Raw genomic sequence first — 16,244 nt, forward strand, 5'->3', positions numbered from 1 at the left:
GCACGCACCTCATGAGCGATCCAACAATGTGCCTCACTTCAGTTGATGATACAGTACAATGTATATAGTTTTAATCTTTCATAAAGTTTTAAAATATTGATAATGGCGCTGACTTTGATAAGCCCACCGAGTATGTGGAACAAAACTGCAATGACCCAACATGCATTTATTCAATTCAACGTAGCAAAACGCAAATACATGTTGAATAGAAAGAACGGTTATATAGTGTATATTCACGTTCACTTACATTTAGCAAATAATCTATATGATTTTTAAGTTTAAAGGCACAGTTTACCTTTGGGAGCAGTGATTTGAAAAAATGTTCGAGTTATCACATTTGAGCATATGTGTAGGTCAGTTCTTTCACAAAACATCCTGTCATATAAGAATTTTGCAATAAAGCCTAAAATATAAGGAGATATCACTGCGTTTCTCATTAAACCATAACAGTACTGTAGACAGTTTAGTCTAGACACAATTTTGTTATAACTATTGTTCACATTTTGTATATTTAACAATACTTAACATTCATCATCCTGGTGAAAGTTATTATAATGGTTGTTTCTATGCTTAACTCACATCTTAGAACTATTTATAGCTGGGATTTTGTTTCATCTGCAAGTGGTAGATTATGCCTTTAAGATCTAAAGTTCTTCTGATGGAAGTAAGACAAACGATGTCCCTACCATGTTGCAGACTGCAGAATGCAGATTATTTTGATGTGCATTTCACTCCGCCGACATACATTTGAAGTTCTGAACGTTGTAATCCTAACATTCAATACTTAGAGGGAAACTTCAAAACGTTGTAAATAAATTGCGATAAAAATGCGTCAAGGCCATAATGGGGTTTGACTCTCATGATAACATATAGTTGAACTGGGCATATCAGTTCTTGTTGGTCAACTGTGTGTGTTCGCACAACACACTAACCCTTCGAAACAGTTTCTTTCTCCACCTGACCAAAGTTATTTCTTTGTATAAGATCGAAACAAAGAACAGTGGCCCAATGCATAAAACTTACCGTTGAATTTCAATGGTAACTACCGTCAAAATTAGGCGTCACAGCCAATCAGCATCAAGGATTATAAAATTTACCGCTAATTTGAAGACTTACCGCTGGAAAGGAGCGGTAAGTCCAGCGGTAAGGGTTTTATGCAACAGGGCACAGATGATCATAATCAACCCATAACTCTTCAAACTGCATTAGGTAAAATCTATGGATAATTGATTCTTTATGAAATGTTAATGTCAGTGTGACCCCACCAAAAGTCTGGTGATATAGTGCATAGTACAGACAGGGTTGTAACACAACATGGCATTAATAGGTATCATAAACAATTTGATAATGTCATTGGAAACTAAGAAACAAACTGCCTTGTAGAGTACTACCTTGACCTGTCAAATGCACGTGTTTGTATTATCACAATACTCATGTTTGATACACCTCCTCTTCTCTGGTATTTATTACCCAATGGGTAATAAATGGCATAGCTTACCCAATAATATTTTTAACATTGAATTTTAGGTTTCTGGTAAAATAAAAAAACTTTGATATCGGCACGTTGTATCAAGTTAGGAAAATTTTCCGTTTAGAACATTCTAGTTGTATTTTATTACTCAATCCCCCCCCCCCACACACCGCACACTTTACTTATGGCGTTGCATTACGAAGGTAATATTATGTGATCTGATTGTTGCTGTATCGGCACTCTTAGCTGAGTCATAATGGTGCATACACAACATTGTGCACATTGGAATTATGTATGACACATTGTGGGACCCGGGCGCCTTTGAATCTTTTACAGATGAATGGCGATGAATAAATGCTGTTCATTGGCATCATCTTGTGCTCCGATGTTATTTGATGTTATTTCCGCTCCATACCTAAATATACACAGTAATCGCACGGTGCTCTTATGTTGCTTCCTGCACTCGTTAGCAATCATGCGTGCACTGCCTTTTCAGATAATAATGACATTTTAAAGGCATCATCTACCGTTTGCAGATGAAACATAAGGTAGCTTTAGTGCTTCAAAATAGACCTAAAATGTGTGTTAGGTACATAAATGACCAATGTTAAAATTCATAATCAGTATAACCAATATAAAGTAATATTAATCACACAAAATATGAACAAATTTCCGTCTACAGTTATGGTTTATTGAGAAAAAATAGCGGAAATGTTTATGTGGTAAGATATTTTGTGATAGAAATGATGTACAGTACATCAAAATTTAATAACACTAACATGTTAAAATCACTGTTCCCAATGATAAACAATACGAATTCTACACATTTAAAAATGTTCTTTGTTTGGTGGAACTTTGTCGGGCGTGGTGGCTCTGGCGAGTTGACGGAGCTTACGTATGTAATAAAGTGCTTTGGAATCATTCTATATTCGTAAACTGCTTTTATTCAAGAGTCGTAGACTACGTCAAACCATCATGCGATCGGGCGGTTTTTCATTATTTTGTATAACAATATGAATCTGCCACGCATGTCATAATGTGCAGCTTTGTATGATATGTTTATTCAAAGCGGCTGCGCTACCGCGAAGTTGTGTGTGTGTGTGTGTGTGTGTGTGTGTGTGTGTGATATATACCTAGTCTGTATACTCTGTCTGACTTCTTTTTCATGATTTGTTCATTGACTGCAAGAATGTTTCTTGGTATTTTCTACACGTTTGGAAATGACACAAGAGAATCCTTCGGCAATAGTGTGTATTTTGCAGGGTGCTTCATCTTTAATTGTAATCTTTTCAAAATAAATGCCTATATCAGTGTTTGATATTCAAATCCTTACAGTTCTATCATGACAAAATATCACAAAATATTTCCTAAACTACCACACTCCAAAGATAAAGTATCAAAACATTGTCCCTATACACCAAATGTCGTTTCTTTCCCAAATAACTGATCTATCAACTTTCATGCTGAAAGAAATGCAATACGTGTCTTTAAGTTCAAGTTCAAGTTAAGTTCAATCATAGTTTATTTCCAATCAACGAATATCAGAACGTAATACAAAGTGTACATATCATGAAATGATATTGTCTAAACTTTTACAAAAGGTTCATGTAATATACGAAATAAATTATATACATCAACATATGTACAATAATCAGAAGGAACGATGCGTATACATGACTGTATACTTCGCGAGCTTTCAGAAAATAACTTCAATTTTGGAAAATAGCGATCCACTAAAAAGCTAAGCTTGTAGGACGTGGATCGCTAGATAATTGATGAGTAAGCAATATATCATTCAAGTTTGTTTTATTATTTTCTTACAGCATTTATATTGAATGTAGATTACTTAAGTCATTTGTAAAAATATAGCTATTTTGAGATACGCTGGCTTCGACAATAATAGGAAATAAGAATAGAGTATCAATGCTAATGCCCAGACGGTGTTCATTGAACTGGTGTACCGGAAAATACGAGAAAGACGACACACTCGTACAGACATTCAGTTACCCACACACACATATACGACGCGAGACAGTACCAAGAAGAGAGAAGACGGTGACAATAAAGTCTACGAGGAACAAAAGACAGGAAAGGAAGAGGAAAGAAGAAAAAAGAGAGAAGAGAGGTCTGCATACAAGTTGCATGTTATCGTGTTGTCACTTGGATCATTCAAGAAATTGAATATTTCCACTATTTCGGGGAGAAAATATTTGTCATTGTGCATGCATGTACATATATACGTATATATGCATACACAATGACAAAGATATATATGTATATATATGTATATATATATATATATATATATATATATATATATATATATATATATTACAGCATATGTACAAAGTTTCTCGTTAACACCTGGACTGACGTGGCAAATTTTTGACACTGGGTCTGATAATCGGACACGGCATCCACAGCAATCACGGCCAGTCACGTTTTAGTCCAAGAGTATTAGTTTTAACCTGGACATTTTTGGTATCAAGCTTATTTTTTCAGGATAAGTCCAGAAAAATGTCTAGAATAACATACTAAAAGTCCTCATAAATCCTCATGGAGCGTTTTCCGCAATCCAAGACGGCGTCAAAAATGGCCGCCATTTCAAGAAATTCTTATAACTTTTCAACCAGAGAACCCAAATACAAAATTTGAATGTCTAAATATATGTTTTAAAGCACGAATAACTCAATAAAACACATATCAAGAGATGTTGATGCACGCAAGTACCGAAATCCAAGATACCGTCCAAAATGGCCGCCATTTTCTGAAATTCTTATAACTTTTCAGCCAGGTAGCCTAAATGCAAAATGTAAATATTTACATATATGTTTTGAAAGATGAAGAACTCAATAAAATACATTTTAAGATTTGTTGAAGCACACAAGTACCGTAATCCAAGATGGCGTCCAAAATGGCCGTCATTTCCTTTTTTTTCATAATTTTGCAAGTAGATTTCAACTGTACACACTTGGCATGTCGAAATATACGTTTTGAGTCACAAGGAACCAAATAAAATACTTATTCAGAGATTTTGAAACACAAATAAAGCACTTATTTAAGCGCTTTCAGAAATCCATAATGGTGTCCAAAATGGCTGCCATTTTCTATTTTTCTCATAACCCTGCAACTAGGTAAGAGCGATATACGCACTTAAATGTATGAATTTATATTTTGAGACATAAGGAACCCAACGAAATACTTATTCAGAGATCATGAAGCACGTAAGTACAAATAAAACCACGTGAGTTCTTCGAGAAAACTAAATGTTACCCAAAATGGCCGCTGTTGTTTATCAATAATTACTGTTTTTAGCCTGTTTCAAGAGACAAAGAAATTCAACATAATGTTCGAGATTCAACAACTCAGAAGGTCTAGTGGAATATTTCCCTTAAATGTGCACAAAACGGGTAAAGGTTGGGTTGGATGAATCCCCTCCCCCCCCCCCCCCCCCCCCCCCCTTGGGGAAGGTGGTGGCCTGTACAATCATTATTTTCCAAATATTCAACCTGAAGTATTTGCACTTTGTCATTGAATTGCAATCATGTAAATGCTAAACGTCCCTCACTCGGCCCCATTCCATAGACTTTGTACACTTTTGAGAGTAACAAATTTCCGAATCTGTCATCAAAAAGTGTGCACTAGATCTTTCACTTACAAAATACAAAAGTTAGTTCCTCATACTGGAGGGTAATTTGCCCTAACTCTTCAACCGCTCACTTCCCCCAATATGAATTAAATACCCCTTTGACTAGAATTCCCAAATATTCCATCAAATGCATAATCATTTTCATTTCTATTCAAGTGCATGTAAAAGCTCCCTCGTGTTGGTAGGGGATGGGGATATTGAGACTATTATCATCTACTCTTTGAGGATGGACAATTTTCTCAATATAGCACCAAGGGTGCATTAGGTCGTTTAATGGCGATCATCGAAATACAAAACTCCCTCCAGTCGAAAGTGATCCTCCCCCCCCCCCTATATCCTCTACTAGCTCATTGCCTTGAATATACTAGTCTTTTTTCTACTGACACTTCTTAATAGAAACAAAAATTTAGTATTTCATCAACAGAGCGCACCGTAAAGTCCGTAAAATGAAAAAAACAAAAACAAAAACCATCATTTTATGGGAGGGTGCATCACCTCATAAACCTCCCCAGAATATTTCCATAAATATATATTTACTTACTTTTCGGACAAAAACAAATCTCAGATATCAAACAACGTCAAAAGAGTACGCTAAATCTCTGAATTTCAAATTGGAATATCCCAAAATTTCCATCGTATGGGAAGGAGTATTCTCTCACACTTCTCCCTCCCCGACACTTTCCTGAATATACATTTTTCCCAATGTTTTCAAACAGAAAACAAATATCGGATATTTCACCAAATGGGTGCAACAGCTCTGTGAATTTCAAGTTCGAAAATACGAAATTTTCCCTCGTGTGGGAGTAGGCAACCCTATAACCGCGCACTTCTTTGATTATATATCTTTTTGTTCCTTTTTTGATGGAAACAAAAATCTGATATTTCACCAAGAGGGAGCATCAGATGTCTGAATATCAGGTCTGAAAATGCAAAATCTCCCTCATATTTGGGGGGGGGGGGGGGAGGGGAGGGTATCACCCTTCCACACCCTTCCATATATTGTCCATTTCCCTGAATACTACTTTATATCATATTCCCTACTCTTTGATGGAAATAATTCAATATCTTACCAAACGTTCGCACTAGATGTTTTACTTTCGAGTAAAAAAAGAAAGAAAAAAGGTCCCTCGTGTGGTAGAGGAGTATCCCTCCTCCATGTACCAATAACTATGAGTGCCATATTCTCTGATTTCTATTCATTATATAATTTTACCTAATCTACACGAAATGAATAAGATAGTTTAGACAAGTGTTTGTTTAGGTAAGCAATACTGCATCAAAGAAATTCATTATCATGTGATGAATTACACATTTTAGTGTCTACATTTATGTAACACATATATCAAAAAGAATTAACACTTCTCAAAGAATTGTTTTTACTTCTCAAGTGATAACTGACAGTTTCAACTGGAACTCACCTCATGGTTGACATCAAATGCGTTGGTAATAAAAAGGGGCTAAGACTAAATTTTCATCTCATGTGCTTTAAATTTGAGGTGACAAAAATAGACCATGTGGTAAAAAGATATTGCCTCTAGTAGGCTTTTTGTTTAGCAACAAATCTGTTGGTGAAATATTTCTCTCGTAACAAGGACACACTCCTTGAGTTTAACATCCAAATGCTTTTATTTGTATACTTTACACATAAGAACTATATTTTAAATAAAAAAAGTTTCTTATAAACTATAATGACATTTATTTACATGATTGTGAGATAAAATTGTGACTGCCGCCCATTTTGCACCCCATTTTCCATATTAGGAAGAGCTCGAGCGGTTAAATCAGTACATGCGTGCATCAAAATCTCTTAATATGTATTTTATTGAGTTCTTCATGTTTCGAAACTTGTAAAGACGCTTAAATTGTGTATTGGGTTCCCTAGTTGAAAGGTTATAAAAATATCAGAAAATGGCGGCCATTTTGGACGGTATCTTGGATTTCGGTACTTGCGTGCACCAACATCTCTTGATATGTATTTTATTGAGTTCTTCATGCTTCAAAAGATATATTTAGACATTCAAAGTTTGTATTTGGGTTTTCTGATTGAAAGGTTATAAGAATTTTTGGAAATAGCGGCCATTTTGGACGCCATCTTGGATTTCGGTACTTGCGTGCACCAACATCTGTTAAAGGGACATTCCCGACGATTTTCATAATTTCACATTATGTAGTACATAAATCGACAACTACATGTGGAATTTATTGTGGTTATTGAGCAGAGAAACAATACTTTGAAAAATCTTAAACAAATTACACTGAACAAGGATAATGACATAGGAGGTTCACATGAAGCAGAAATGTAGCAGTGCAATTCCATTACAATACCGCTTGCTTGCGAGTTCGCCTGTGTATAATCTATGCATGCCTTCTTCTTTTGTTCTGCTTGAGCCCCAACTCATGCATTCTTATGGTGACTCTGCCATGTCATCATCCTTGTTCATTGAAATTTGTTCTAAATTTTGAAAATATTCTTATTCTTCATCCCAATTATCACAAATTCTGAAACTCTGTCCTCAGTATAACTAATTCATAGTTGATCAATTGCAAAATTCTAAAAATAACCCGGAGGTCTCGTTTAATATGTATTTTATTGAGTTCTTCATGCTTCAAAACATATATTTAGACATTTTCTGGTTGAAAAGTTATAAGAATTTCTGGAAATGGCGGCCATATTGGACACCATCTTGGATTGCGGAAAATGCTCAAAGAGGATTTATGAGGACTTTAAGTATGTCGTTCTAGACAATTTTCTGGACCTGTCCTGGAAAAAATCAGCTTGTTACCAAAAATGTCAAGGTTTAGGCCTTTTTTGACCTAATGCTCTTGGACTATTAGCCTATCCCGTCTCACCGCGTTGTCCCACTTTCATTCTTTTGTCCACGGTGCGTGAAACGTGGCTGCCGTCATTCGGCCGTGGCCGTCGGGAACATGGTGTAAACGCAGCATATCCATCTCTTCAAGTTTTCATGGTGTGGTTCTTGTTGTTTTCAACTTTCCAAGATGACACTAACATAAATCAATGTAAACAACCCAATGCTCTACAAATATTTCATTCTCTTTGAGCATAAGGATTACGATGCATTAAAAATTCCTTTTCTTGAAACACAAACACATTTTTTATATAATCTATATATTTATATTATTTACATTATAAATGAGTATCTGAATATAAGAACGACCCAAGTCCATGGAAGACCATTTCGAGTAAACTTAAAAAGACTTCGTGTGTTTTTTATTTGTCCATTGATATTCTATTTAACTGTGATGGGAAGGCAACATTGTGTATGCAAATTAGAACATATATCATTATGACAATTAACATTTACATTAATTGTGGAGAGGCCATATTGTGTGATGGACTTGGGTCGTTCTTTGAATCATATACATGATATTCTGCTATAGAGATGAGAGAAGGATGAGAGAGGGCGCTATAATATGAATGTAAGAATGACCCAAGTCCTTCATTCTTACATTCATATTAAAGATTTAACTCATTCATTTCAGGCACTTCCGGGGGTAATTAGGATTTATCATTTATACACAAGATGAGTCCATGCGTAAGCTACAATCTTCCATGTCAAACTGAATTTGGCCAAAAAATTGACTTGGGTCGTTCTTATATTCAGGTCTTCAAATATGCCGGAAGATTATGCTAGCTTCAAGGATTTATTTGTAGAAGATTATAGTGTGCGTAATTTGTCTGTTGCCCAGTCGCAAAGAAATCAAGACGGTTGCCAGATTGCTCCTTGGGAGATCAAATCACCTAATATTCATCAATCCCTCTGGACAACTTTTCAAGACACAGAGGCCCGAATTCACGAAGGTGGTACAAATGAAACCATGGACAAAAACCATGGAGCGCCAAGTGTCGCACGGAATATTTCGTTACGAAATTGGTCGTTTTGTCGACAAAATGACCGTTTCGTTAACGAAATGTTCATTTAGTTACAAAATGTTATCATTTTGTTACAAAATAATCATTATCATCGAGGAAATGACTGATTTCGTAACGAAATATTCCATGCGACACTTGGCGCTCCATGGTTTTTGTCAATGGTTTAAACCATGGTTTCATTTGTACCACCTTCGTGAATTCGGGCCAAGAAGGTTTACGATGGTGATAGGGAGTGTCAATAAATTTGCTGCACATCACGCTTCTTTGATATCACGTTAGGTAACCACCCCCCCCCCCCCCACACACACACACACTCACACACACAAACAGAACACTCACACCAGACAACAACAATTGAATAAAACGAACAAAAATATCGACTTGAGACAAACATGACGGATACATTGAAAAGATAGCTCAAATTAGTTACGTTTAGATCTTTAAAAATTCGGAGGTATAATTGAATTCACAGTCGTGATAATAGTCTCGATAATAAGAGTATGCACTGGCTACAGTTCGTTAATATTCCAGAGGTTCGGCATTCCGAATCTCCGTTAATCCCAAAGGGAAATAAAGTAATTATAAGACCTACATCTTAAAGGCATAATTTCCAATTTGCAGAAGAAACAAAAATCCAGCATTAGTGCTTTAAAATAGTTTTAAAATGTGAGTTAGGGATAGAAACAACCACTGTAAAAATTTGAATTCGTATAATCGATGTTAAGTATTGTTAAATAGACAAAATGTGAACATAGTTATGATAAGGATGTTTCCAGAATTATACCGTTTACAGTTATGGCTTAATGAGAAAAATACTGATATCTCCTTACATTTTTGGCTTCACTGCAAAAATATTGTATGGTAGGATGCTTTGTGATACAAAAGACCTACCCATATGCATCGAATGTGATATCTTAAAGATTTTTAAATCACTGCTCCCAAAGGTAAACAGAACATTAAAAAAAACTTCAAGACAAACATTGAAAACACTCATTTAAATGGGGAAAAAGAGGAGTGAATTACGTTTTCACAAACAGAAATCTCTGCTAGGAACCGTTCTACTGACTGAAATCGGTGCTCAGCCAATGACCAATACGTGATTCGAGGTTTGACTGCATAAACATGCTTTCAATAATCCACGCTTTATTGGAGATTTTCACTAGACGTACAATTCTTAGTAGACTACCACAACCTTTGAGAAGATCCGCAGAATCGCGCCATCTATTGACGGGCAACCACAAATGGCTAAAATTAAGCTACGTCATACGCTACAGATTATCACCTCAGGTGACCACGTAGTTGCTTTTGTTGCCCTTGAATTTGAAATTTCTCGCTTCTGGGTTCTTCTTCCAAGAGACACCCTTTGTCAGTAATAGAATTGGTAGGGTCCTATCATACAAGTACGAAATAAGCCTCACCGTTGGTACCGAACTTTCCTTTGCCCACTTTCTCTTTACACTTGTTTTTGCCAAAGTGGGCTAGCCCCACCGATAATCCCGTACTATCTGGCCCTGTAAAAAAAGCAGGGTTAGCATCGCAATTGTGGTGCTAGCCCCGCAATTGCGGTACCAAGCAAGCGAGTGTAAACAGAACGAAGAAATAATCCGGGGCTAAGCAACGGAAACAAAGCCCGAACACCAAAAAGTACGGGACTAAGACATACGAGTGTAACAAGGTCAGTTTTCTCTTAAGCCCGGGACAAGAGCTTAGTACGGGATTTATTGGCGATTATATCGAGTATAAAAAAACGACAGCAAAATAAACCGCCTATACTATATCATTGTATTTATTTATTGTTGTATTTGCTATAACGAAAATCCAGGGCTATTTTTCACATCCGGTATCGATTGCAACACTACGAAATGGACATACATTATCCTTTACCGTTATAATACAACCGCGATAAATATAAACAAGATGAGGGGGTTCCTAGATAAAGTGACCAGGGGCGGATCCAGGAATTCTGTAAATGGGGGGGGGGGGGGGGCACAAAGTAGTTTATTTACCACTTGCGGGTCTTCATCGGCTGACAAGCACAAAAAAGTGCAATACAATCGGGTGAATAGGAAAGTTTCTTTCAAAAAAAAAAGAACAAATTCAAAGGGGGCCCCCTTTTCAGTGTTTTTCTTTTTATTTCTTTTATTTTTAAAAAAGGAAATAAAATTAGAGGAGCGCCGGTGCGTCCCACCTCGATCCGTCACTGGTAACCCACGGTTAGGTTGTGTGGCTATAGTTTGCAATTGTCACTAGCATGACTACAACAGAAAATCCAAGTTCGTGAGTAGCTCTGAAAATTGGGAAATAAGTACAGAATGAAAAAAAAAAAGCCAAAGCAAGACGAAGCAAGAGCATAATATGGGCGTGCACTCCGTGGCCCCTTTAACTAAAGCCTACCTTTTGTCCAGCATTGAATAGTTTGATTCCGAGAATCTCACATTGAGTGACAGGATTATTGACGTAGTTCACAATCTTGCCTTAAAAAGAAAAAAAGAAAAAAAAAACTGTTATATATCCCGGAGATGACTATTGTATTTATCACTGTGAGGAATCCTTTTTAACCTTGTTTTTTGGTTGTCAATACAATCTGAGTATCACAGATAGGGCTTTACATTTTTTACAACTTAATCTTTCTCCATTTTTTTAAACTCTGGCTTTGAATGGATGTTGTCACCTTTCTGACCTCTATTTACCAGAGCGTTCCTTAAAAATGTGGTCATAATTGTATTGTTGGTTCATACAGCACGTACTGCACGGTCTATTGCTCTGGTATTTGCAATGTCAAACGATGGTGCTCAATAGAGCATCGTCAAAAAAAAGATTTTGTGTTTAGGGGTTTATTTTCCAAGTGAGAAGGTGGCTGGCTAGCCATTACTGCACTAGCTGGTCTCTGCATGGGGTCCAGTTGGATGTAAGGCGGGACAACTTCACCGGGTTTTACACCTTGCTCTTCACGATGAATGAATCAAGAGGAATCTTGTATGTGTATGAGTTTTGACTCTCTCACACGTGGGACCTTCACTTTATGTCCAACCCGAGGGACAGAGTGTTTTTGTGTGTGACCGTTTATTAGTGGCAAGGCTCATCAGCAATATGCCCAAAAATGAACAATGCTTGAAAGAAACCATTAAGATGATGTGGGTCAGTGTTTTTTTTATAGGAAATAAACAGTCTAGTGGACCTATCAACTCCTTAAAGAAGCAAATAAAACAGTGACATATTCATATTCGGGGCAACTGGATATCAGTCATATTCAAGTAATGTATTAAAGAAAACAACTACATATTGAATAAAGTATATATAGTAATCAGAAATCATATAACATAAAATTCAAAGCGTTACATTCTCCGAAAATGCAGTAATGAATATGAATTTACAATTGCATTAAAGGTCCGGTTCACCTTTGGAAGAAGTGATTTTGAAAAATTTCAAGATATCACATTGAGGCATGGTTGGTTGTATCACAGAACATCCTACCATATAGATCTTTTGCAATTAAGCCTGAAATAAAAGGAGACATTACACCATTTTCTCACCAAACCATAAGTGCAGACGGCTTAGTCTGGAAACATTTTTGTTTATAACTGTTGTTCACATTTTGTATATCTAACAATGCTTGACATCGATTATACTGGTTCGAATTTTTAAATTGGCTGTTTCTACCCCGAACTCACATGCTAAAAGTATTTTGAAGCACTAATGCTGGATTTTTGTTTCATCTGCAAAATGGTAAATTACGCCTTAAATGAACATATTTTCCAAAAAAAAAAAAAACTTTCCTGAAATAATCGGTTTAAATGTCATTAAAACTTATAATTCATGATCACAGTTAGCATGCATTTTTCGTCCTCTTTTTTTTTTTCTTTTTGGTTAGCTTTTGCGTTGTGTTTTGTTGTGTTCATGTCGAGTGTTAATTGTCCGCTCGATATGTCGGTATTTTCGTAACTTTGTTTTGGGCCATCTCTATAGTCAAGCTCTGCCTATGAAGATGATCCAATTTACAATTTTCAATTTCATATGAGATTGTATATATTATATATATATATATATATATATATATATGTATATGTATATATATATATATATATATATATATTCTTTACAAACAAATTTGAACTGCTCCTTAACCTAAAATTTGCATTCACTCTGACCTTGTTGTATATTTTCTCTCCATATCTTTATACAATTATATCCCACAATGTGCATTGATGCGTTTGAACAATTCACATGATTTACGACATATTGTCAAATGTTGTTATACATTATAATGAAAACGAAATGCAAAAAAAAAAAAATTAAACTGAACTGCTTTTTCGTGTTTCCATGACTGTAGGTCAACTCTGTCAACCGAGTAAATACAAGATATATGTTAAACAGAATAGAGAATGATTACTTTAACTCACAAAACCCGGTTTGCATATGGTTTTAACATTTTTGTAATTGTTTAGAGTCGTTTGCAAAGATTCGTGCATTCATTTGCTAAATTTGACACTTATTAATCTGCGCTGTAACCTGCTTTATTACATTGACATTTCTTGAACTTCTTTGATTAAACAAGTATACAATTGAATAAGACATATTTAATCAAAGATTATCAGCTAAACGACATTTCTCCTGATGTAATTGTAGTAAGTCACTTTGATTTCGACAATTTTCATGAGGCAAAAGAACCAAACAGGTAGAGGTCGAATTTAAGACCATTGACATTCACAACAGCTCCAGATTCATATTACAGCTGATCTCATAGTCTGTTTGTGAGCGGATGTGTTGGCAAGTAATATCTTTAATTTGATTTTGGTTTCTAAAGTGGTAAACGTTCCTAAAGGTGTTAAAAGAAATTGTTTGAGACTTTAACTCCATCATTATTCTTTCTTTTTCTCAAACTATCAGAACGACTGCAGAAATATCAGGCAGGAAGTAGTTTGACTCAAATAGACCAATTATATTCTGGGTATAATGAATGTTAGCTTTAATGTAACATTAGAATTTCCGATCTAAATTCAGGTCGCGCACGTTGCAGTCTTCTATTGTATCGTCGTATTAAGTTAATTTTATGTGAATACAAGCTGACTGTGAACATATGCACAAAAAAATCACACAGGTTAGCAATGAGTTAAAAAAAGAATCTTAATAAAACTTGATAAAACACTTCTGAATGTGAAATGCTGCATGTTACTTTGACGGTGATAGAGATGGTGGTGGATTTGTTGTTTTAAGTGATTTACAAATTCTTTAAAATGCTTAGGTTTGCTGTTTTGTTTATTTTTGTTATTTTGTCTATAAAGGCCTACAGGTTGGTGAGGTTTCCTTATGGTCTCTTACTTTAGCAGGTTCTCTAATTCTGGATCACGGTGTGTGACGACTGTGTAATTGTTTATGTGCCTTTGAAAGATTCATTGTAAAACTGTGAATGTCCGAATCGTTATATATCACACCTAAAACAAAATACTTTACGCAATAACTCTTTGTAACTTAAACTCTCATTAGAATGCTAGAAGTTCAATACAAATCATGTACCATACCATTAATGGCAACAACAACAAAAAAAATTGGAGAACTGTCAATTCGATATAAGTCTACAGATCTGTTCTTCTTCAAACCTAACAACTGTCGAGTTTGTAATCATTCCCAGTCCATCTCTGTGTTATTCATGGCGACTGTGACTTCATGTCTTCATGTCAATTGCACTTGTCGTTTGCCTGTCGAAAGGCATTTAGTTTGAAGATAATCATGAAAGTTCGTTACAGGAATCACGCGTATGCGCCTTCGATCTTCCTCCGAATTTGAAAACGTTAAACCCCGATTCTTGATTGCCTCGTCAACACGGTCTTGCGGAATCATAGGCATGTGAGTCTTGTAGGCTTCAAGGAGTTCATCACGTGACCTAGCCACATGATGCTCGATTTTTCCATCCGCAGTCTCCAGGAAAAATCTCTTGTCGTAGAAGTATGCAGCTCTCCCTTCTCTGTACAACATTGCGTACATATGGAATATTCCCGGCGAATTCAATACACTCTCTGGTTGAACTCTGGCATGGTACGCGTACGCCATTATCTCGGAAAAGTAATCTGACTCTCGTTTTTCATTCGGATTTATCCTACAACGCCACCACCACCCATCAATCAAATCCGTATTTTTTACAGCGTACCTATCAGGACTGTGTTCTAGAGGCAGGTGTAAACGCCAAATCATCCCGTCCTTGGTGCGGACAAACTTGTAGGTGGACAAAGATTCCTGATAGACAGGACTTTCAGAGCTGAAATCAAGGGGAATTGGAGTAAAAGTCGGATCGGATGCACCGACGTCCACTAGATGCCTTTGACCCTTGACTTCGAGATCTCTCACTATGGTAGCAATGTGTCCGCCTTCAAGGCGATGGGTAATTCCTGAGACCAGCATGACGTCATAATCAAGGGCTGTCAGTAAGCTGCATGTTTGAAAATGAAACGTTGAAGCGAGGTTATCACTGATTGTGCAACTTTTTGCTATTCAGATGAAATAAACTTTACGAACAGTGCATTGTTTAAAAAAAAAATAAATAAAAAGCGTAATCCTCATGCAGGGCTTAATCATAACTTGAGCTAATTGAGCAGACGAACTGTGAAGTCCTGAAAAGCATAGCAGCATCAATAATGAAAGCTTGATTTGGAAAAGATTGAAATAAGGCTAAATCAACCAATGTGGCATGACTTAGTTCATCTTAGACGATAAAATAAAAGGAAAATGGGATATGAAATTGCTTCCACTTTTTTTCTTATCGCCTTTGGTCAAATCAGTGAAAGAACACTAAATGTCACGTGAAAATAGGTAAAAATTCGACGCTCATCTAATATTCACGTGATTGTGTTTTTTTTTCAGTATGAATCAGTCATGAAATTATTGAGAGCCTAAATTTAGTAAGTCTCCCATTTTACATATATTTTGTTTACATTAGCTATTTATTATTGTTAGTTAACAGCCTGTGGAACACAGTTGTTAGAGAAAAGTGCAGGTTTCAACTGTGAGTCGGGAATTTAAACGGACTGTACAGTACTGGTTGAGGTGGGGATTCATGTTTTGAACATTCCTAAGTGAGATAATGAGAAACCTCTTATGAAATATGAAAGAGCATGTAATTTTAAGAAGGATTCAACGTCTTTTTGATGAAAATTGGTTTTCAAATGGCTGAGATATCCAAAAAAAAAAAGTGATAATAATAAAAGGTGACAGGCCACGCCTTTTATTGGGATCTC

Source organism: Diadema antillarum, unplaced genomic scaffold (assembly GCF_040938485.1).
Source record: "Diadema antillarum isolate AM-2024a unplaced genomic scaffold, OU_Dant_1.0 seq00002064_RagTag, whole genome shotgun sequence".
In the NCBI taxonomy this organism is placed as follows: Eukaryota; Metazoa; Echinodermata; class Echinoidea; order Diadematoida; family Diadematidae; genus Diadema; species Diadema antillarum.